Source organism: Tachyglossus aculeatus, chromosome 2 (assembly GCF_015852505.1).
Source record: "Tachyglossus aculeatus isolate mTacAcu1 chromosome 2, mTacAcu1.pri, whole genome shotgun sequence".
NCBI classification, from domain to species: domain Eukaryota; kingdom Metazoa; phylum Chordata; class Mammalia; order Monotremata; family Tachyglossidae; genus Tachyglossus; species Tachyglossus aculeatus.
Genome location: NC_052067.1, coordinates 19,356,618 through 19,381,206, shown reverse-complemented (window position 1 = coordinate 19,381,206; position 24,589 = coordinate 19,356,618). Strand labels below are relative to the sequence as shown.

At 43.4% G+C, this 24,589-nt stretch overlaps 1 protein-coding gene and 1 non-coding gene across 2 annotated transcripts in view; one reads left to right on the top strand and one right to left on the bottom strand.

Moving 5' to 3' along the window:
* Positions 1-24,589, bottom strand: part of CREB5 (cAMP responsive element binding protein 5) — a 404,059-nt gene that overhangs the window by 236,352 nt on the left and 143,118 nt on the right. The gene's annotated exons all lie outside the window — the stretch shown is intronic.
* On the top strand, positions 16,113-16,250 carry LOC119924521. The gene has a single exon (XR_005449232.1). It is a non-coding gene; the product is annotated as a small nucleolar RNA SNORA7 (small nucleolar RNA).

Sequence of the window (24,589 nt, the reverse complement as noted above, 5' to 3'; positions counted from 1 at the left end):
GGTCTTTTAACGCTTCTTAAACGGTCAAACTTACACAACATTAACTATATCTATATTGGCTTGCCAAAGCTAACAAATCCCGGACCATATATTAAGATTTGTGGGGTACTCATTCGCCTCCCCACCCAAAGACACCACCTCTCATCCCACCCACACAAACACATGGGCCAACATAAATGGGTCACAGCAAGAGGACTTTTTCTTGCAGTTGCTAAAGGGCAGTTATAGACTTTGAGCAATACAGGCAGCTAGAGAAATTCACTGATCCTTAGGATATTGCCAAATTCCTCTAAAGAAATAATTTGGGGTCTTTTACTTTCTTGTAGTGACCGTGTTTGGAGAGGGAACTTCAGTGGCTACAAGTTTCAATATAGTCTGAGGAAAGTTCAGCACAAAAATCCCATTAACAATAATGGAATTTGTGTGTGTAACACAATGCTCGTTGAACATTTCCCTGAAAGTTAAAGAAAATTATCTTCTCCCCCACACAAACTAATAACAATTCTACATTAATGTAGTACTACTGACAGGTAATTTCTGACATGAAATTTATTACTGGCTTGTCCTTTGAGGGCATGTTAGACTATTAATGTTTCCTTCTAAAAACTGCAGCATACATTAAATTCTCATACCAAGTTTCCCCATATTTTTCTTGGAAAAATCGACTTTTTGTGGTATTTAACATTACCCAAATCTGTTTTCACTCCTCTACTCCTTCAATACCTAGGGCAGGAAACGCTTGAAAAAGCCATATTTTACCTCTCAACTATTACTGCAGCCACCTATTACTGAAGACAGGGATCATATCTACTAATTGCACTGCACTCTCTCAAGCCTGTACAGTGCTGTGCACAGAGGGATAACAAACATTTATGGTACGCAATTTGAAGTGCCATTGAGAACCAACTTGCCCTCTGATCAAGCCAGCTGTACGATGTGAATGAATATTATTGTCCCAGAAAGCTGCTGCTTCTGAAAGCTGACCAACTGCCTTCCTGACTTCGATGCAGTCAGTAACATGGTGATCCATGGGCTACATCTCTCCATATTGGGCTATCTTTACCCAAAGAAAGGCACGTGCTTTGTACCTTGAATGCTCTGAGTCTTCCAAAATGCAATACTATTGAGACTTTCACATATTTGTGTCTCTGACTCATTCATAGAAATACCTCTGCCTGGTGAGTCACCCAAATAGATCATGCTGCCAATCAGCATGCAGTACTAAGCAATTTCTTACCTGTGGACACCAAAAAAGGGCAATGCCACCTGAGAAATTAAGTCATCTGCTCCAAAAGGAAACATACACAACTGTTGCTTTTCCAGAACAGTATTACATATGGCAAGAACTCCCAGGCCAAGACCTAAACCTCTTAGTTCTATGCCATCATTCCATTCAAAGGGAAGGAACAGCCTAAACCTTTAGCTAGCAGCATTGACAGGCTTTAAAAGTCTGAGGACAGATCTTCCCTGGGAAGGTAATTTTCTGCATGAGCACTCGTTTCTCAGGACAGCAGAGCCATGTGAATGTCTAGTGAGGCAAATTTACCACTACTCTTTTTCTGTCCTGAAGGGACCTAGAATCGATGAGAGAGCTCTCTGCATAAACACAAGGCTGGAGTTTGCTGACCTAGCACTTGTTCAACATCACCTAGACCTCTTCCTTTGTACCATACTCTCCCCAGTGCTTAGTACAGTGCACTGCACACCGTAAGAACTCAATAAACATCTCTGACTGACTGATGTCCCTACTGCTCTCCCTACTGCTCTGCCACTTCTTTCTCCTCCGAAGGAAGGAAAAGAAACATCCCTTCTCTCCTTTCAGCTCTCACATAGGACCGAGCTTGGGGAGATGAGGACTAGGGGGAGGCATGAATGGCGGAGGTCATCAGGATAGCCCCACAACCTTGATGACAGCCCCTCTAACCAGGAACATCCATAAGGCAGGAAATGTAATAATTAACCTAATGAGAAGCCCTGTCCCAAGGGATGAGTGACAGAGTTAAATAGCAGAAGTTCCACTGACCAATGCTGCATATTGGTCAGGATTCTGAGTATTTCCAACCCCACATTCTAGGTAGCTCCTCCATAATAATAATAATGATTGTGGTATTTCTGAAGTGCTTACTAAGTGCCAGACACTGCACACTAAGTGCTGGGGTAGATACAAGATAATAGGGTTGGGTACCCAATTCATCCCCGCTCCCAGACCTACAGCACCTATGTTCACAGCTGTAATTGATTTATTTATATTCATTCATTCAATCATATTTATTGAGTGCTTATTGTGTGCAGAGCACTGTACTAAGCACTTGGGAAGTACAAGTTGGCAACATATAGAGACAGTCCCTACCCAACAACGGGCTCAAAGACTCCTCTTCTAGACTCTAAGCTCATTTTGGGCAGGGAATGAGTCCGTTTATTGTCGTAGTGTACTCTCCCAAGTGCTGAGTACAATGCTTTGCACAGAGACAGCACTCAATAAATACAACTGACTGACTGACAGTCCCTGTCCCACATGGGGCTCACAGTCTTATTCACTATTTTACAGATGAGGAAATGGAGGCACAGAGAAGTTAAGTGACTTGCCCAAGGTCACATAGCAGACAAGTAGCAGAGCCAAGATTAGAATCCAGGCCCTCTGACTCCCAGGCCTGTGCTCTTTAAAACAGGCCACACTGTTCCCTCTGAGCGAATAGGGTTTCCGAGTTAGGTACTGCTACTCAGGGTAACTGAAGGGGAGAACCAATCACAAGTTCGAAGTCCCTTGTTGCCCCTTCCCATGTCATCAGATGGTGGCAGCTCTTCAAAGTCCTTCTTGCCAGGAGAGGCGTTGTTCCTTAGGATGTGGGACTTGGGGTAGTTGTCCTGATTGTCCCTTCCTTAGGGATGTCCCTGACTCAGCTGCTTAGGCCCCATGTCTCACTCCCTACACCCTCTCACTGGATCTACTCCTCAGATTAGTTTTACCTCACTTAGGAGAAATGGCTAACAACTTTAAGCCTCTCTCTCCATTAAAGCCATTCCCCAGGAGAACTGAGTCTAATTTGTAAGCATTTTGCCCTTCCAACTCCTTTAAGTTAAGGACCTACCTACAAAGGAAACACTGAAATTTCATGTAAATCCCTTTGGGGCTCACTCTGACCCAAGTCCCATAGAATCCAACAGATCTGAGGAGCAGCGTGGCTCAGTGGAAAGAGCACGGGCTTTGGTGTCAGAGGTCATGGGTTCGAATCCTGGCTCCGCCACATGTCTGCTGTGTGACCTTGGGCAAGTCACTTAACTTCTCGGAGCCTCAGTTACCTCATCTGTAAAATGGGGATGATTGTGAGCCCCACGCGGGACAACCTGATCACCTTGTATCTCCCCCAGTGCTTAGAACAGTGCTTTGCACATAGTAAGCACTTAACAAATGCCATCATCATCATTATTATTATTATTATCTGAGGTGACTGATTTACTACCTGTGTAGGCCAGTTATGAGGCATTTGCATCATTTCCCACCTAAGACCTGAGTCTTTTAGGACTTGATTAGATGAGGTTAAGCCTCTCAGTGCGGATTTCAAAGTAAATGCTAAAGATCAATGGGACTGGATATACAAAGAAAGCATAATCAGATTTTAAAAACCCACAAATTTCAACCGAGACACCATTTTTCCTCTTTGAAATGACCTATTTATAAAGACAAGGACCCGCAAATGTAACCGCAATGAAAATTTTCTTTCTACTTCCCATTTAGCAAGAGGCAGTCATCCTTTTCATTGTAGGAATACCACACCACTATCAAAATATCAGTAGAAAAACTTTGGCGACTATATGGTACATGGGTGCATGTGTGTGTGCCCGCACACACACACAAACTCTCTCTCTCTCCCCTTTTCTCAATAGGGAGATCAAAAGCTACCCAAATGATAATAGATGTTCTCCAACTCGAGGGCAACAGAATCTCAAAATGTGCCCCCAAACCAGGAATCATGGTGAATAGCTACTATCCTCTGAACTTGGAATTTATTTCAAATGGCCTTAAGTTGAATAGAATACAAATTCCTAGGTTAGTGAGCCATTAGTAGCTCAGCCATTCATTTTTCATTTTAAGGAACTCTTTTAAAAGGTCAAATTCTTATCTTCAGGAGGCCTATATAAATGCAATTCTTGTGTTTTCACGGGGGTTAACCAGCCTGGGGGATTTGGGTCCCTTTAAGGAGTGCCATAAATTTTTGCCTAGCTTTGTGTGTGAATCCATGTATGTATGTGGTTAATACTTAAATGCATCAGGCATAAGGAGCCAAACTGTGTCCCATTCTACAAAGCAGTTTTCTGGCTAGGTTATCATGGTTCAACATTACTGTGTGGTGTTTATAATTGAATTGTGGTCACTAAGCTGAATGCTATCCACTTATGTAAGAATGTGAAGCCAGAAACATCTGAATATACTTCTTACCACCTTCCCTCTCCCCAGTCACCATCCCCTTTCCAAGCTGGCAAAGGAGGCTCAGAAATAAAGGTAAAAAGACAAAAAAAAATTGTGCTGGTTCTGATGGGATGCTATTCCCAACCTGCAGTCCTAGTCACAATACTTTCTAGAAAGGAGAAAAATGAAAAACTCTAAAGTCTTTGTAGAAAATGGTTTTGAAGCATCTACAACTATGAGTCCAGACACAAAGGTGACTAAACTTTCTGATCAGTGTTGTACGTCACTCCTGGCATATCCCACTAGACTGTGAGCTCATTGAGGGCAGGGAATATGTCTGTTTTTGTATTGTACTCTTCCAAGCGCTTAGTACAGTACTTTGAACACAGTAAGCACTCAACAAATATGAATAATGAATGAATATCCCCAAAGCACATATGTACACTTCCTTAATTTATTGTAATGTCAGTCTCCCCTTGTAGACTATAAGCTCCTTGTGGGCAGGGAACTACCAACTCGGCTATATTGTACTCTCCCAAGAGTTCCATACAATGTTCTGCACATGGCAAGCCCTTAATAAATATGATGGATGGGAGAAGCGGCAATGTGAGCAACCCTCTAGCCCACCAGGTTATTCTCCCCCCCCGCCCACCCCCATACCGTAGCCATCTCCCATTCTGGCAGTTGTGTCAGATACCACTCATTTTCACTCAACAGCAGGCTGGGGCGCATGATGGCTGAGAATTACAGCCAACGTACACACAGGGTTTACAGCACGGCATTAACAGCTGCCTGCGAGGTATTAAAATACTGCTAATGCACCTCATTTGCCGAGTGCTGGACGGCTCTTGCCAAAATGGAAGCAGAAGGTGAAACGAAGCACATTGAATAGTGATTCTGTTTCAGAGAAGTCAGGGTAGGGATTATATTAAGAGTATCTCATACTGTATTTCTATCTCCCCCTAAGGAGGAAAACTGGACACAACTGGAATTTACCAGCAGTGTATGTTAAACTGTTTTCTTAATTTGCCCAAGGAATGCCCCATTTATTCCAGAGATTATAGAGAAGAGCTGTCACATCTTTCATTGGGGAAGAAATTACATTCTTTCTCGAGTCTAAAGGATGATGGTTAAGACTCTGCACGTATAGAGCCTCATCTGAAATTCTTAAAGTGAGTGTGGTGCTAGGTGCAAAGTGAAAGAAAACACCAAAGAATAGACAAGAGGTATGTCTTCTCATTCTAATAGCACAGAACAAGTCCTAGTGGCAACTGGCTCCTGAAAATCAGGATGGGTAGGAGCAGCGAGGGTTTGTGGCTTATTGAATCCAGGCCTGTGGAATCCCCAGCCAACTTTAATGGAGTTGTCAAATTATCACTGGCTCAAGGGCATGAGGCTTAAAAAAGACCAGCATCATTATCATCACCACAGCACTTATTGAGCACCTACTGTTGCTGAGCGCTGTACCAGGCATTTGAAAAATCAAGCAATAGATGGAACAGACACAGTTCCTTGCCCCCAGGAGCCTCCAATCTAATGGGGGAGTCAGAGGACACCTGTAGTCAAAAAGTGCAATAATTTATAACAAAATCGACACAAATGATCAAAAAAGCAATCAAATAATTAAATACATCAACAGAAACACATAGGTGGTTAGGTAGCTGATTGGAATACCTGGCCAGGCAAGGTGGGGGATTAGATCTAGAAAGCATTTTGAAAGAAATGATTTTTTAAGAAGTATTTTTAAGGTGAAAAGGGAAGTTACCTGGTGAAGAGGAGGAGGAGAAATTCCATACAATGGGAAAGATTTGAACAATGGGTGGGAAACAGGAGAATCCAAATGAGGTACAATTAGAGGTTACTCTGGGCAGAGTAAAGACTGAGAGCTGGGGTGCTCTGGGACAACAATCTTCTAGACTGTAAGCTCATTATGGGTAGGGAACGTGCCTACCAACTCTGTTACTGTATTCACCCAGGCATCTAGTACAGTGCTCTGAACAAAATAAATATGATTGACTGATTGATGGGTAATAGGGGGACAGCCATGAAACCAGTTTGGGGAAGTCTTTGTTTTGCACACGCAGAAATGGGCAGTCATTAGAGGTTTTCGAGGAGGATAGTGCTGTGTTCCAAACAGTGTTTGGAAAAAAATGAAATATATGGCTGTATGTTAGGATAGACTAAATAGTGCGGTGGTTTGAGGCAGGGAGACCAGTAAGAAAACTGTTACAGTACTATAGCCAAGAGGTGACGAGGGCTTGAATCAGGGTAATGGTTGAAGGGTGGAGAATTAATCATACTGTGGGCAAGTAAATTTTTTTCACAAAAATGGAAAAGCTGACTGTCAGGACTAGCTCTGCATTATTTTATTAGATTATCGATGTCCCGGACCATCAGATCTATCATCTCTGACAATGCTGATCATGTTTCCGATAAGTAAGATTTTTAAGGGTCTGAAGCTATTTTAGACCTATTTGTATGCGAGCTTTAAGAGGTCCCGCTAAAATTTTAGATTGTCAGCTCTAGAGAACAGCAACTGCATCTGTTTAACCCGTTCTGGACAGCACTCAGCAGAGAGTATCATCAGTGCCTACTGACGATAATGACGGTATCTACCTTTGGTGATCAGTATGTTCCTCCGACACAGAATAATTAAAGGAGAATTTGGAAGCCCAATGATTCTGAGTCCTGAACCAGACCTCCTTCCTCTACTCCCTTTAATATACAGACTATCAATACTTGGAACGTTCTAGCGCTATTTTGGTAGTGAAGCATCAGTACTGCTGAACAAAATATCAATAATTTTCCCCATTTAAGACATAGCTTTCTTCAGCATATCCCACAGTAGGTAATCCTTGGAGTGAACTCAAATCCCCAAAGTGTCCCTGATTACCAGTTACTGTTTCTCTGGGCTAAAGATGCATGGGCAAAACTATCTTTTACCATTGTCCCAAAACAACCCAAATTTACTAGCTCCAGATTTTTGACTGGGAAAGGTAGCTTGCTTTAGAGTTCTTCTGCTTTTAATATTCCTTCCTGCTCCTGAAATTATCAAAATGTTTCAAAATGTTATACCCGGAATAAAGGAGCTGGGAACGGACGTTAAAACACTGCTGTAGGCGTTTGGAAACAATTCATTATTCCACCTTCTGAAGAGGAAAGACAGATGAAAGGCAGAAGGTTGGTTAGAGTTATTTTGGTGAAATCTGTCTGGGGTGAGGTGAGATCATGCATGAAATCTCTGTGCTCTAATGTCATGATTAATAAACAAAGCTCACAGCCAATGACATTACCCAGGAAATACCATGTCCTGTGTTGATTAGTGTTTGTTTCCGAGGGCAAAATCTGGAGAAAAACAAAGGAAGTTGAAGGGAGGAAGAGAATGCTGAGTTACCTTCACTACTGTGTGTTGCAAAATGAAGCATCCCTCTAGACAGCCTTTTTCAAAGGAAATAATCTTTCCTAGGGCACATGCACATGTGCAAGGACATGCACATGCACTTACTAAAGTGCACTTACTAAAAACTAAGGTCCTGGTCAGGAGATTCTGTAAGATCCCAACCAACATAAAATCCACAAATCCATCAAGGAAATGATATTCACCCTGCGTCTCTCCTTCAGCTGGAGATTTTTGTCTCCCAATTCTTCCTGTGCCAAAAATACATTTACACTCCCTATTTTTGCCTACAGCTCAAAGGTGCCTCTATATACTTTAGACTAGAGTGAATCCATACAAATAATTCTCAGCTCCCCTCAGGTTGCAACAGCTTCTAATACAGATGAGAAAACCTGGACCACCACTTCCTCCGGAGCCCCTCAGAACTGTTCTGTGTCAGAGATAGGTGGAGGAGAAGGAAAGTTTTTTTTTATTTCATCTAGGGGATTGCCTGAACTGTCTCCGGGGAAGTCCAGGTTCCAGACAATCCATGGAGCACAGTTAGTCTTCTTTCTGAGGTACACATTCAGGGAAAGGACAAGAAGGTCTCGGAAGGATAGATGCCACCTATTAGATTTTATTCTTCTCGGTTTGGAAAGCGGTTCTCAAAATAAATCTTTGACTTGGCAGGCAGGGTGCTGCAACACTGCCCAACTTAGATGAGAACCACATTGCATAGCCTTGTGTTTAAGCCCATATGTATGGTGCGCAGATTGAAAAACGACCAAATTCTGGGACCTTGAACGGCAGTTCACACACTTCCCCATTTTACAGCATAATCTTTCTATTGTTTTGTGCATTTGAAAAAAATATCACATCCATCTCCCACCTGAATCAGTGAAGGGAGTCAGAACCACTGCACATTTAAAAGACACCACTGAATCTCTTAACTTGGCCATGGAAATTCACCTCTGGTACCAACTCTGCTTGCAAGAAACAACCAGGGTGCCAGTTCTCAAGGACTGTTGTTCTAGGAGTAGGGGTGGAGCAGGCCTAAATACTTGGCTGGGTTTATTCCCTGATTTTAACTGAACTGAGAGGCCTGTTTAATGGAGTCTCTGCTGAAGATCGATGGGAACTTGTTAAGGGCTGCCAGACTGCAGTTTTGAGAATATTGGTCACTGGCTGAAACCCAGCTTCGCCCTCCATTCACTTCAGTGGAGAAGCAGGACTTGGGTCACTCATGTCCTCGATAATTACACAGGTCCTCTGGATAGACCCTTCCAGGAACAGCAGGACAAGGCAATGAAATAAACGAGAGTTCCCTGTACATGGAACATTTGGCAACGCAAACCGGGTGCGATCCGGATCCAAAGAGAAGAATGGCCAAAGGATCACAACTTTTTTTTTTCTATTACAAGTCAATACAAAAGGGGCATAAATCCTATGAGGGAAAAGTGCAGGTAATGAAGAACACTCCCAGTTGTCAACAGGGTAAAGAAAGCTCAGAGTTCACTGCAGTCGCCTGTATGTAATGATAATGGTATTTGTTAAGCATTTACTTTTTTCCAGGCACTGCACTAAGTGCTGGGGCGGATACAAGCAAATTGGGTTGGACGCAGTCCCTGTCCCATGTGGGGCTCACAGTCTCAATCCCCATTTTACAGATGAGGTAACTGAGGTACAGAGAAGTGAACAGATTTACCCAAGGCCATTCAGCTGATGATTGGAGTTGGCTGGATTTGAACCCATGACCTGACTTCCAGGCCCGTGTTCTATCCACTATGTCATGCTGCTTATCACTAAGCAATGTATGTCCTCAAGGCCTTTCAGTGGGTCTCCAAAACAGTTCTCTGATCTTTCTTTTAAAAGACCATTCTTACATGCAACTAATACACATGTAAGAAAGCCCTCCCTAGTGCTCAGAGAGCTTGACGTGCCTGTGATGGGAACCAGTTCTGGATTGGAAATACTTTCCAGCCCAGAGGAGTTGGGGATGGGGTCCCAGAAGCTGGGGCATAAATGGGAGAATGTGCACAGGGAGTTTCTGTACTCAATAGTATCCTGGCTGCGTTACAGATGAAAATGGAGGATTCGGACAACACGTCTGGGTGATCAGATTTATGTCTGCTGGGTGTGCCGGAGGATTCAGAGGGAGATGACATGGTGGAATTTTTTTCTCTGAGGCTTTTTAAAAAATTACAGAAACCTGGTCTGAGAGCTCATTTGAAAAGGCATACTAAGCTCTACAGCCAAAATCAAAACAGGGGGTTGGTGTAGGTCTTTACAATTATAATCGTATAAATCGTGGAGTCCAGAGAAGGGTGTGTGTGAGGGGGGAGAAGGGTTTGGAACTGAGCAATGTGCTGGGAAGGGCAAGACCATAATTCTAATTGAAACTTTCATTTCAAATAAAATGCAGAGGGAAAGAAAATGTGTGTAGAGCCATAATCTACAAAAATATCACCTGGGGGAAGCATGACAGGGTTGAGCAGGGATTCAACCTTTGGTGGGGGGTGGGGGGCTTATGGAGTGAAACAGAAAGGAGACTAGGCAGCAGGTTTCTCCCATGGTCCTTCCATCTCCCACTTTCTTCTACCTTTGACTCCCATTCCACTTCTCCCGAGTCATTATCATGACAGGCAGCTTTCTCCCATTGCCCTTGGGCAATACTTTGAAAATCATCATTCTGCAGATGATGGATGGGCTACTGAGAGAATATGGGGAAGCACAACAGAATGAAAGTCCATTCAGGAGTACAGACCTGATGAACTTTCAGTTGTCTGCCTGGGAGCGGAGGGCTTTTAGCTATCACAAACCTTCATCCCTGGCAATTTACTTCAGACCACCAGTAGTTTTCTAGCCTCACCCCCAATTCTGGCTCATAATAATAATAATAACAATTATCATTATTATGCTATTTGTTCAGCACTTACTAAGTACCCAGCACTGTACTAAGTGCTCACAAAGATACAAGAAAATCAGGTCCCACATGGGTCTCACAGTCTAAGTAGGAGAGTAAACAGATATTGAATCCCCATTTTGAACTAAGGTACAGATAAGTTAAATGACTTGTCCAAGGTCATACAGCAGGCAAGTGATGGAGCAGGGATCAGGATCTAGGTCCTCTGACTCCCAGGCCTAATCTCTTTTCACTAGGTCACACTGCTTCTTCTCTGACTGCCACCATCCTAAGCTCACTCTTCCATGATTTTTTGATTAGGGACCTAGCTTCAAATCCCAGATGATGAAAGTGGGCAGGCTGGTACTTAGGGCAAAATAATGGTGGAAGTGGCAGTGGTCCAAGTCCAGGCCCTCTCAAAGAATTCCCAATCCCTAATCATGGCATCCGAGGTATGAAGTTTTTCACATTTTGTCCCCAAATCCACCAGATTAATTATTTGGGGGAACAGCAAATTCCCTTTTCTAAAGGAATCCCAAACCTCACCCCTGAGGTTGATTTGTGTTATGTTGGACAGGTAAAATCTCTCTTGTCTATTGGCTAATGGGGCTGACAAGGAAAAAACCTAGCCAGTAAATATGACTCGGATTTTCTGAGAGTTCTAGACATACCTCTCCTTTTACCCATTAAAGTTAGTGGAGGGTGGGAAGAGACGAATCCACTCATTTTTCGAGGACTGATTTTTTTTCTCAATCCTCTCCATTTCCCTCATTTATGTATTACTCACATTTACTGGATTTACTTACATTTAAATAATGAAAGGGTCATCAGCAATTTACAAAAAATCCACTCTAGATACAGGCTGTGAGTTTAACCCTTAAAGATTGGGGATTTTTTCTTCTGAGACAGCGTCTGTCTTCATTCACCCCCATGAGAGCCAGAATCTGCTTAGGCAATGGCACTGATGGTTCCCAGGTTTCATCCCCGCCGGGCAGGAGACAGGATACTCTCTGAGGGAGGGCCCCCATCTGTGGAATTCCTTCCCCTCATAGTCCATCAAAGCCCTAGTGAGCTGACCTTCAGAGCACAAGGCAAAGCATTTGGCCTAGCAAGATGTTTGACTTGGTTGCTTGGTTTATACTTTTTCCTTTCTGGGCCTTAGAATCTGCACCCAAAGAACATGGAATTGGTGCATTAGGAGACCTTAAAAGCACACAACTTAAACAACAAGCAGGTGACAAAACATGACACCCTCCCACCCCCAGAGGACTTGGGTGCTGCTCAAGACCACCAAAGGAGTTAGAGAAAGGCTTTAGAATTCACAACTTGCTGAGTCCAAGACCTGACCCTGTCTCTGATTAGCGAACCAAACCAATAAGAAGCTCTCTCCTCCTGACTGCTTGCACTATCCTGGTGAGCGAAGTTAGGAGCTTAAGCAGACACTTTCCTCTCCTGTCATTTAGTGCACGGTGTCAGGAATATTGTCAATAAAAACTTGCCCTCTTCAGGGGCATAAATTTCTAGCCCCCTGTCCCCAACCAAGACCCCAGATGTGCTATTCCCTGATATCCTGATGCATGAGAAAAATAGGATAGAGTAAACCTGATCATCCCAGTGTCTGCAATGTTCTTTTCACAGTAAGATAGACATTTTGCCAGAAATAATCACTCGGAGCAGCTGGAGAGTATGCTGCTGCAGTCAATCATATTTATTGAGCGCTTACTGTGTGCAGAGCACTGTACTAAGTGTTGGAGAAGGTACAATACAACAATAAACAGACACAAACCCTGGTCACAAGTAATGCACTAAATGATCTCTTAATGAACTGGAAGAATGAATGCCACTTTCAAAGTGATACCAACGAGGGCGTGATGTCTAAGTACTTGAAGAATTGGGCTCAAAATATGGCACAGACTCCCAAAGGGCCCCCACCCCTCCCAAAAGACAAACCATCTGGTGTAGAAATGCTGAGCGAATGTTAGGGGGCATTCAAAATTTCAATATTTTACTGAGGAAACATGTTCCAGCTATATTTCCATTGTGACTTAATTCCATAATCCACTATAGGAAGAAGAAAAGTTCCAGGGATGAACTACTCAAAATATGAGATTTTCTTCTATGTAAAGAAGAGGGTTTGAATTGGTCAGAATGACATTAACCATTTTTTAAATACATAAGAGACAGCTATATAAATGTAGCTGTACATATACACGTGTGTATGTGTGTGTGTGCGCATGAGCGTGTAGAGAAGCAGCGTGGCTCAGTGGAAAGAGCATGGGCTTGGGAATCAGAGGTCATGGGTTCTAACCCTTGCTCCACCACTTGTCAGCTGTGTGACTTTGGGCAAGTCACTTAACTTCTCTGTGCATCAGTTCCCTACTGTGAGCTCCATGTGGGACATCCTGATAATCTCATATCAAACCAGTGCTTAAAACAGTGCTTCACACATAATAAGCACTTAACAAATACCATTATTATTATTATAGATATATCTCTCTTGCTGATAAATTTGGAAAATTCTCGTCATGAAAAATTGCAATAGCCCTATCAGCAATATATAAGGATGCCAAGTTCTATATATTCTAACCATACACACCTTGATTTACCACTAGGGTAAGAGAAACATAAGCATTTCCCTCTAGCGATCATTATCTATTCTCTTCTCCCAAAACCCTAAAAAGTCTACCCAGAAAGGACAGGCAGAATGTATTCAAAATATATGCTTATTTGGATGGTTCATTTCACTATATAAGTGTATATTTATCTTGAGGAGTTTACCCATACAGAGACCTTCACAATCGAAACAGATTCCACAACCCGACTAACACTCCAACTCTCTTCTAGCCCATTTTCATCAGGCTGGAGGCTAGATTATCTGCGATGGCAAAAATCATTGCCCCAGACTCCAGCGCCACCCTCGCAGAATTTCCAACATGTAAGAGTCAAAGGTCCTCTAGGAATATATAGCACCAGGAGGCTGGCTTTCCTGCCTCTGAGAAGTGTACTAACCAGACATCTGACCAGAATGAAAAAAACAACGCACCCATGTCCAAGACGTGGGCAGAAAAGGGCCCCAGACCAATCAAGCTCATTACTCCCAGAAAACATCCTGCTCCTTGGAGATCCTTCAAGCCAAATATGACTCCCACACAAGGAGTCTACACGTATTCGGAATGGAATCATTTCACACTAACAGCCACTCCCAACAAAGAACTCCTTTGAGACAACTTCCACCTGGCCACAACTCCACACTTCTGGAACAGACAACCTAAACTCCTAAACACTTTCCTTGACGTTTGCTGCAATCTGGGAAGATACAAAGGTCTCAGGTCCTGGGTAGAGATCTGGTATGGCATGGGATCATGTGCATACTGATCTCCCTCCCACCCTACCTCCAAACAGATTTGAAGTCTTGAATGCAGGCAATGATCAATGAAGAAGTGATCATTTCTGCATTGTCCAATGTACCGTTTCTCTAATACCATGAAATATTTCATATGACCAAGGATTCAGATGGAACCTGAGGCTGGTCCAGGTTCTATGGGTCTGGAGCTTCCTGCTCTCAAAAAGAATTACAATGTAATGACCCTCTAGATTGTAAGCTCATTGTGGGCAAGGAATGTACCTTTTTACTGCTGCATTGTATTCTTCCAAGAGCTTAGTACAGTTCTTTGCATACAGTAAGGGCTCAAGAAATACAACTAAATTAATTATCCTTAAAACAGCAACACTTGGGTAGTTCCAGAATTGGGATAACTAGCAGGGGCAGAGGAATGAAATCTTGCTTGAGGTGTCCCATCTGGTCCCCAAGAGATGAAGAGGCTAGTGATTGTGACAGGAATCCCGGCTCAAAGGCAATGGTGGCACAGAGCCTCCTCTGGCCCAGAATTGTGTTGCCAGCAACCTCCCCTGCTCCTGACACCTTCTTAATCTTAAAGGAATCTGGGGGTGGGATGGGGTGAGGGAAGTCTGAGGATATGAACAAGAGACCCACTGGAGCCCAACAAGGGATCCAGGGCTGGGGTGCCAGGCTGGGCTGTGAACACTCAGGAAGTGGGGGAGGATGGGTGGGAGGGAGAGGGAAGGAGGGAGGAATGGGAGCTGCCAAAGTTCCTTCCCTAGGCAAAACACTGTCGGTCTTTCCCGGGAAATGTCTGTCTTTTCCAGCTCTGAGAGAATTGTGCTCAGCTATTTTATTCAATTTTAAATTCAAATTAGAAATGGAGATTAAAACTTGAAATCTGACAAAAACTAGAAATAGCCAAGGACCCAATATTAACAATTGGAAGGAATTTCTGCCCAAATTAGGGAAGAAAAAGCAGACACTCGACAAATGGGTTTCCCTGGTAGGCCTGTTACTTGCTGGTTTCAAATAAAAAAAATGCTTACTCCTAATCCTAGACACTAATTGTGGTTGCACATGCATAAATTATGAAGAATCCCTCTATTCCTCAGTAGGACAATTGTTTCCTGCTTTCTGACTGGGATTACAGCCTCCTTTCTCCTTTAGTCCTGATTCTCGGACCAGCTTCCTGGTAATTGCCATGTTATTCCCATGCCTAGAACAATTCTCCCCTCCTATTGAATGACCCAGTTCAATCCCTTTTAAATTTCAGTCTGCAAATCATTTGATGACAGAGACCAATTCAAAGATCTCCCAGCCCAAAAGAAATGAAAATCCCAAATAACAGGAAGAAAACTGAAATGGATTAAAAGAAGAATCAATTATACTAGTCAGTTCAATTACTTTCCCCAGAGGATGGGTTCCCCAGTGTTTTCCTTGGAGAATAATGGCACAGGCTTTCTTTAGTCCATAACAAGCCTGAGTTTACAAATGGTAGAGACCATTAATAGCTAAATCTCGCAATCTACATTTCTTTTGCCTGACTTTGAGCTGCTCCAAGTAATCCAGAAAGCCCCCTGGGGCAACTCGGAAAATGGGTGAATTTCATTGTCCTTGTTCTTTTCTTTCCCTGTTTGCCCTCTGGTGGAGTTTATAGTAGACTGTGAGCTTGTCCTGTAGACTGCAAGCTGGTTGTGGGCAGAGGGCATGTCTACCAACTCTGTTGTACTTTACTTGTAGAAGCAGCGTGGCTCAGTGGAAAGAGCATGGGCTTAGGAGTCAGAGGTCATGGGTTCAAATCCCAGCTCCGCCGCATGTCTGCTGTGTGACCTTGGGCAAGTTACTTAACTTCTCTAGCCTCAGGTACCTCATCTGTAAAATGGGGATTAAGACTGTGAGCCCCATGTGGGACAACCTTGATTACCTTGTATCCCCCCAGCGCTTAGAACAGTGCTTTGGACATAGTAAGCGCTTAACAAATGCCATTATTATGATTATTATTTAGTAAATAGAGCAGGCAAATTCAGGATTTGTCTCAGATTCTAGAAATGTCATGAAAATTAGGTCATGTATCCTGAAGTTCCCCCTCAAAGGGTCACACCTGGAGAGTTTGCAGTACCCTACCAGTCTTGGCTAAGGGAGGGAGAATCAAGCAGAGGCCTATCCATTCCATTCCTAGCTTGGCCAGTGACTAGCGAGTGGAAGGCAATCTACTACAAGTCAAAACTCACCCATGTTGGGCAGCATTAGCATGGGAGAGAGTCGAGGGCAGAGACTCGAGTTTACTGCACGCTGGTGTCGCTATGGGTCGGAAACTGCTCGACGGCATAAGAGAAGACCCTGAAGTTGTGCGAAAGGAAAGTGGGCCAGAGGAGTGGACAGTGGCTATAGTGCGGGTAGAGAGTGGCAAAGGGATTGAAAGGAATCTCTACAGTTCTGTTTGGTCCCAGTGGCCATGTGATGGAGGAGGCATAGAGGAGCCAGTACAGGAGATGGGAGTCTGTTTCCTTCTTTATTTGTCTTCTCTGTGGGCCCCCACATCTTCCTGATACCCTACCCAACTCCAGCACATCCCCCAACTCCTCTGTACCTCCCCATCATCAGACACCATCCCTCTTTCTCCATATGGAATTCCTGTGCCTCCCTCCCTCCTGGTTCTTCCCTTTCTCCTGTTCAATTCAGGATTCTCCCTCCTCTGTCTTTCCCCTCCTCTCCTTCTAGGAGTGTCCTGTTCCCAGTGATATTTCCCTTTCACCCATTCCAGCTGCCCGCACCCTCTCTGGGATTCCCCCACATCCCTTCCCTTTATCTCCCTCGTCCTGTAGTATCCCTTCATCCCTCCTTTACATCCACGTATCTCCCTAAAACTTTTTTGTTCCTACCAAACTTACGTTCCCAGGATTCTTTCTTTCCCTGCTCATGAGATGGCTGACCCTTCCCACTCATTTTCTCCTCAAGTCCAAATCTTCCCTCTACCTAGCTCTGGATTCTTTCTTCCCTCACCCCTTTCTTCTTCTACTTCAATCTCTCCCTTCTGTCTCCTGACTTTCTAGGATTCACTCCCTTGCTTAAAACCTCCTCCCTAGAGCCCCCATCTCCCGAAGTCCCAACCACTTCCCTCAAAGCCACTTCCAAATTTAGAGTCTATTCTTCCCAAAAGTTGCAAGAAAGCAAGTAGACAAGTCCATGCAGGTACTCGCTGTACTGTACTAAGCTCTTGGAAGAAAATATATAGCACAACACAGTTGGTAGCCTCTCTCCCTGCCCACAAGGAGCTTATAGTCTAGAGCAGGGGACACTTGTTAAAATAAATTACGGATATTTATATAAGTATTGTGGGGCTGAGGGCGGGGTAAATATTCAGTGCTTAAAGGATACAGATTCAAGTACATAGATGACACAGAAGGGAGAGGGAGTAGGGGATGGAGGGTTTAGTCAGGGGAGGTCTCTTTGGGGGAGATGTGGTTTTAATAGGGCTTGGAAGGTGGTGAGAGAGGTAGTCCTTTGTACATGAAGTGGAAAGGAGATGTAGGCCAGAGGGACGATGTGGGCAAGGGGTCAGGGGCAAGATGGGTGAGATTGAGGTAGAGTGAATAAGCTGGCATTACAGGAGCAAAATGTGCAGGCTGGGTTGAAGTGGGAAATCAGTAAGCTAAGGTAGCTGACAGTGTTTTATAGCTGTTTAAAGCTGCAAGGAGTTTCTGTTTAGTAATCTAAGGCAGAACCTTGTGACCCATACTGTCACTAGAGGTTGCTTATGAGAGTGGAGTCCCCGCCCTCAGCCATCTCAACAGAACACTACAAGTAGTGTTGCCTAGTGGATAGTGCACGGGTCTGGGAGCCAGAAGGCCCTGGGTTCTGCTGTGTGACCTTGGGCAAGTCATTTAACTTCTCTGTGCTTCAGTTACTTCAAGGGGGAATCAGAACTGTGAGTCCCATGCAGGACAGGGACTGAATCCAACCTGACAAGCTTATATCAACCCCAGAACTTAGTACAGTGTTGGCACATGGTAAGTGTTTAACAAATACAATTTTAAAAAATCTAGGGAATTTTAAATACAATGTAAATACAATTTTAAAAAATCATGTGCACTGGTTCATCTATGTAGCTATTCATTGTGACTCCAGAGCCTGAAGGGGAGGTGCCTGGTAATTGTGGTAGCCCCCTTTCCCTCCTTGTCCATTATCAGTGGGTAAGTGGCCCAACCCCACTGGAATATGGGGTGGGAAGAACCCAGAATTATGGGACCTGGAGCAACCAATCAATCAGTCATTGAATGGTATTTACTGAGTGCTTACTGTGAGCACAGCAATGTACTAAGCACTTGGGAGAGTACAATACAACAGAGTCGGTAGACACGTTCCCTACCCACAACGAGTTTACAATTTAGAAAGGGAGACAGACATTAATATAAAGGAAATAAGTATTGTGGGGGTGAGGGAGGGATGAACAAAGGGTGTAAATCCAAGTATAAGGGAGACACAGTGGTTTGCTTAATGAGCAAGGCAGACACCAGTCTCTTCCCACTCACTACAGCTGAGTGAGCAGAAGCCCAGTGTTCCATCTTTAAGAACACTGGGAAGGTTTGGTGTCTTGGATGAAGGATGGTCCTGCCTGTAGCCTCTCAGAAACAATGAACTGCTACTTTTGTTGCTAGTATTGAATTTTTTATTTGCTGACTCTACCCTCATTTGTGTGACTGTTCTGTCTTCGCTAATAGATCGCTTCCCATGTGGACAAGGGAACTAGAAGAAATCAGTGTCCTTGTTCTCTTCCCCAGCACTTAGTATAGTGCTCATCACATGGTATGTGCTAGATGTCACCCTCCAAAGTCCTACATGTACTATAGCCCACAGCATTTCAAAACATACATTTGGAAGGAATATAAATAAGAGGTAGGGAAAGGGACCCAAGATGAGAATGATATGAATGATATGAATTTACAGAAACATTTTTCATATGTTTTATAATTTTTCTGTTTCACACAAAGTACACGCTAAAGAAAGCTAAGAGAGCAGAGCATTCTCATCACCAACTGCCTTCCTTCTGAAATCTGTTCCATCATATACTGTGAATTAAGAGTGAAACGAAGTATAAGTTCAGAAGGGGGCCTTCAATAACCTTGTACCAACTGAACTGCAAACACAATTTGGAGAAGAGAGAATGCTCCTAATAGCAAGATAATTCTCAGAAGAAAGGCAAATATTTGAGATGTTTTACTGAACTAATTTTTTAGCCAACAAGGAAGCAGAAGCAATATCCCAGATCCTTCTTCAAATGAAACACAGTGGAGAGAGGAAACCAGAAATCCAGTATAACTCTCTGCTGTGTCAGAGAACCTCCAAACATTAGTTTGACTCTTCCTAATTTACTGGAAAAGAAAATAACCAAAGGGATGTTGTTTTACATTTACCTTGCTTCATTTTTGTGATCCCATATAGTGAGAGCAGAAGGTTTGCCAATAAAATACAGAGTGGAGAATAAAAATGATTGTGTGCTGCAGCCAGGATCCTATTTCAAACCTACTATGAAAAATTACTTCTTCATGTTGGTCACCTCATTGAGGTCAGGCTGAACTGCTTCTCATGAGTGAAGGTGAATTGTGCCAATCAAGGGGAGAAGAAAAAGTGCATTTTCCTGAGCAGGTTTGGGGCAAAGCTCAAGTACGTAGGGAAAAGGATTTAGAATGATCTAAACAATGGCACTGAAAGAATCACCCAAAATATCAGTCAGTGGCAATGGTTTCATGTTTTTGGATAGGTTACATGCTGTTGCAGGTCATATGTAGTTGATGGGAAACGATGGAGGCAATTGTGCATAAAAAGCCTGACTTGAAGTGCAGTGTTTTCATAGATTCAATCAAGCTCAATGTTCACCAACTGACAACAGCCAGAAACTCCTACATTGAATCAAACCACTCCAAGAAAATGAATCCAAAGCGGTGAACTCTTCTCATCGGTTGAAGCTGAAAGATTCATTCATTCATTCAATCGTATTTATTGAGCATTTACTGTGTGTGGAGCACCCTACTAAGCACTTGGGAAGTACAATTCAGCAACAGAGACAATCCCTGACCACATCGGGCTCACAGTCTAGAGAGGTTCCTTCTCATAGCTAAGCGTCTATCCCTCAATAGCAAACAAGGCAGAGTGGATGAAGAGGAAGCAGTCCCTTGCCCCATTCACCTTGATTCAATCCTTAGACACTGGCAATCTATTTTCACCACACTCCCCATGGAAAGGGGCTGTCATTTATCAATCATTTCTCTGTTGTTCTCCAAAATGTCCCAATTGGCCATGTTCTTGAGTTCAGGCCAGAAGGTCATAGGTTCAAGTCCCATGGCAAGCACAGGGCTTGAAACTCATGCTAACTCAGCTCGGGAGAAGCGTGAGAGGTAAAGGTCACGCTGTGCTGACATTTGAATCATAGGTCAGGCTACAAGTTAAGCTGTCCATCCAATCTGCCCATCCAGGCTATGGGGCAGTTGGGAACCACTAATCCACTATGCTTCTAAGTAAAAATATCCAAAAAGGAAAGTCACAGAGTGAGCTGTTGAAGAGAGCATTTTGGCTGGCTATAAGCTTTCCATGTTAGCAACATCTGGATCACGGCTTGGGGATACCATGTGAATAGAAGACACTTAAGGAAAATCAAATTAAGTTTTATTTTATGCTTTCATACTAATGCGCACCACAATGCCAGAAAACGAGTTCAGAGGCATTCAGCATCCTCAGGACACTCAGCAGCTTTCCTTGGCCTCTGTGAAACTGACACTTGCACGGTTCATGTCACTAGGGAAACTTCTAATTTTGAGGTACTTACTGTTATTCAAGCCCCAGCCTACCTGCAGTTCTCAGAAGCAGCCATATCAGGAGGATCCTGAGGAAGGGTGAGATTTTGGGAAGTCCAGGGATTCAAATTCAGCTTTCTGAATACTCTGAAAGAGGCTCACATTTCATGGCAATCAATTTTGAGAAGCCCCCTGCTCCAGCATCACATGCCTTTCCAACAGCCCACTAGCCAACATTCCATAAAAACAAAGCCCTGGAATTTGGTTCTTCCCCTAGTGAAGAAGTCTTTTCCCTTTTGTAGAAATCCTAGTGGCCTAGCCCATGGGATAGATCACACTTTAAGCAGTGTGCTGAAAACAAGGCCCAATTTCAAATTCCCAAGATAGCCATCCAGTAGTACCCTAACGATAAGTCTGCTGAGTATGGGACCCTAAACAACTTTAGCTGGGCTAACATGATTCTCCCCACCCTCCATAACGCACATACACACACACATAGACACACACACTCACACACACCTCCTCCAACTACAAAAGAATAGCTTTTCATCCACTTCACTTTGATGATGTGTGAAATGGGTCTGAAATGTGATATTTAAATGACTCTCAAGGTTGCCTCTGCTGAAAGCAAGAACCATGAGGCAGCCCTCTTCCCATGCTTGGTCTCTAGAATCAGCTTTGAAATTAGGCCCTTGTAGGGGAGGAGGGGGATGAGGAGTGGTTTGTGTGGTCTTCCTGTTCTTCAGGCACTTGCTAATGTTTAAATCTACTTCACTTCATTTTGTGTGCTCAGTTCAGGTATATATTAGGTGAAGTAGAAAACACAACACAACAGAACAACTACCTGAATTTTCTTGAAGAGTTTCTGGGAATATTAATTTGGTGGCAGCAGGACCTTTATCTTGGTTCTGTTCTTTGAACAACAATTTTCATTCATTAAATCATATCTATTGAGCACTTACTGTGTGCACAGCACTATACTACACGCTTGGGAGAGTACAATACAGCAATAAACAGAACATTCCCAGCCCTAGATAAGGCTGTTGATTGGTCAGAATGGAAAATACTGCTGTTACAAACTGAGGAACAGTAATCCAGCACTAGGAGGCCTAGTCAAATGACAGAGGTGGGAGGGACTGAGGAGTGAAAAGGGTAAGGGCAAGGTTTGAAGATGGAGGAAAGATATGGGAGCCACAGCATGGTGGGGGCGGGGGAAAGATAACCTTAGTAGGGGAGCCCAGAGTTGTGGGAGTGGCGCAGTCTGGATAGCAATATAGCATGAGTGAACTTGGAAAATCTGGGGATGGTGGGTGAAACCAGAGCAGGGAATTCTGGGAGTTTCCCAGGAAGACCCTCCCCCACCCTCTGAGCTTCCACTAGCCAGGTTTCCCCCTGCTTCCCTCCCCACCCAACCTCAATCCTGCTTCTGCCAAGACCTTCCCTGCCCATCTTTTCCTAGTCTTACCTGAGGGGGATTAGCAGCCTTTAAGACCATGGCGGTCACCAGAGAGTACCGGTAACTCCATCTGCTACCTGAAGAATATTGAGTATGGCAAGTAGGCCATATGCAACTGAAGCCTAAGGCAGATTTCATTGGAGTTGTAATCATTAATAAAAAGAAGAGGTGGGGGAGGAAACAGATCCCTCTTCCTTTAACCAGCTGCTTTTCGTTCTCCTCACTGTACCTCATTCTCGCCTGTCCCACCGTCGAACCCCGGAACACGTCCTTCCTCTGGCCTGAATGCCCTCCGTCCACACATCCACCAAGCTAGCTCTCTTCCTCTCTTCAAAGACCTACTGAGAGCTCACCTCCTCCAGTAGGCCTTCAGAGACAGAGCCCCCTTTTTCCTCTCCTCCTCCCCTTCCCCCCAGCCCTACCTCCTTCCCCTCCCCACAGCACCTGTACTTATTTATTACTCTATTTTACTTGTACATATTTACTATTCTATTTATTTTGTTAATGATGTCCATATAGCTTTAATTCTATTTGTTCTGACGATTTTGACACTTGTCTAACATATTTTGTTTTGTTGTCTGTCTCCCCCTTCTAGACTGTGAGCCCGTTGTTGGGTAGGGCCCGTTGTTAGGTAAGGCCCGTCTCTATATGTTGCCAACTTGTACTTCCCAAGTGCTTAGTACAGTGCTCTGCACACAGTAAGCACTCAGTAAATACAATTGAATAAATGAATGCATTTCACCACAGCATCCTTGAAGAGGATTTTGGATTGATATAAAAAGGTAACAGTCTGGAGATCCTGTATGGCTCAGATGGGTCTCAAGTCCTGAAGTTAAGGAAAAATAAACAATAAACAAGCCTAAATTCCATATTTAACTTTTCTTTTCCTACTCACCTATTTCAGAAATTGCTTTGTGGAATTTGGAGGGCAATATTAGCATTGGCTGTTAGTTTATTACAGGAAAGGGGGAGTATTTCTGATCCTGTCAAAAAAATGTTTGCTGAAGTCAGTCAGTTGGAGTCTCCTCTTCCATAGCTGACTTCAGTGAAGACTGTCAGAGTGATTTAAAGGTCTGCTCCTCCTTGGAGCCTGAATGAGATGTTCACTGAGGGCTTGTTTCAGACCTACTTTCTTTCATTTGGGTTTACTCAGCTTCCATTTGTTTGTGATGACCTCTCAAGAGATTGCAAAAGAGATTTCTTCCCATCGTTTCACTCTTTTCCACTTAACAGGCATTTAGGTTCTCATGGAGCTGAAATTAATGGGATATTTCTCCCTTTATTTAATCATTTGAATCCCTGACTATGTAAGCACAGCTCTGGGAATTATGTTGGTTAGTTATCAGCTACTGCCCAGCTCAGAAGGTTGAACACAATATTGTTTTTAAAAGACAAATTTTTCTTTCCCGGACATTAAGAATTAGGCAAAATGAACTGATGGCTTCTTCTAGTGTTATCCTTGTTCAAAATATTTTAGGTAACGTTCTCTTGGGATGGAATTTCACTCACCAGACAAAAGATACACACACAGTCTTACAACCTATTTGGTGCACAGGCGACTCGGCAACAAATAGACTGCTCAATCAAAGGACTGACTGTCCGGATTGGAATGATCAAAATCCCCTCCTTTTGGCCACTGCTTGGAATGTGAAAAGAGAAAAGGAGAGGAGATAAAACTGCTATGATTTAGCTTGCAACACTTTAATCATTCTTAAAATAAGATTTGGTTGGGGAGGTGGAAGACCTATTGTTCAATTTAGAATTTTTAAACAACCTGTTATCCACATTTACCATTTCTTTATTCACATTCTCCCTAGCCTCCATTAGTCCAGAAAATGGAGAGGTGGTTGTAAGTCAGGTGAGTACAATGAATGGGAACTCTGCTCTATAGTACTGAACTTGGCCTTTAGTTCACACAGCATTCAAATACCTGTTCCCTGTGATCTTACTGCCCACCCAACCCCCATTTGAACTTCAGTGAATTTCAGCTTAGACATATACACACACACACACACACCACACACACAAAAGCAAAAGCATCTGCTGTTGGAAAGTTCAGAAAAGGCTAAGAACCACTGGCAGGGAGCATACCAAAAATCATTTCATTCCTTCTCTTTGGTCTCTGAAATTCTGTCCTTACTTTGCACCCTTTTAAGAAGGAAGTGGGAATGGGGGGATGAGACCATTTTATGCTTATAAAACATCTGAATTAGGAGATCCCTACTTGCAGCAGAGAGCAGGTCCACAGAAAAGTTTGATAAGGGAAAACAAAAATTCTCCTCACACTCCATCTTTTGCACCTTGAGTTAGAGG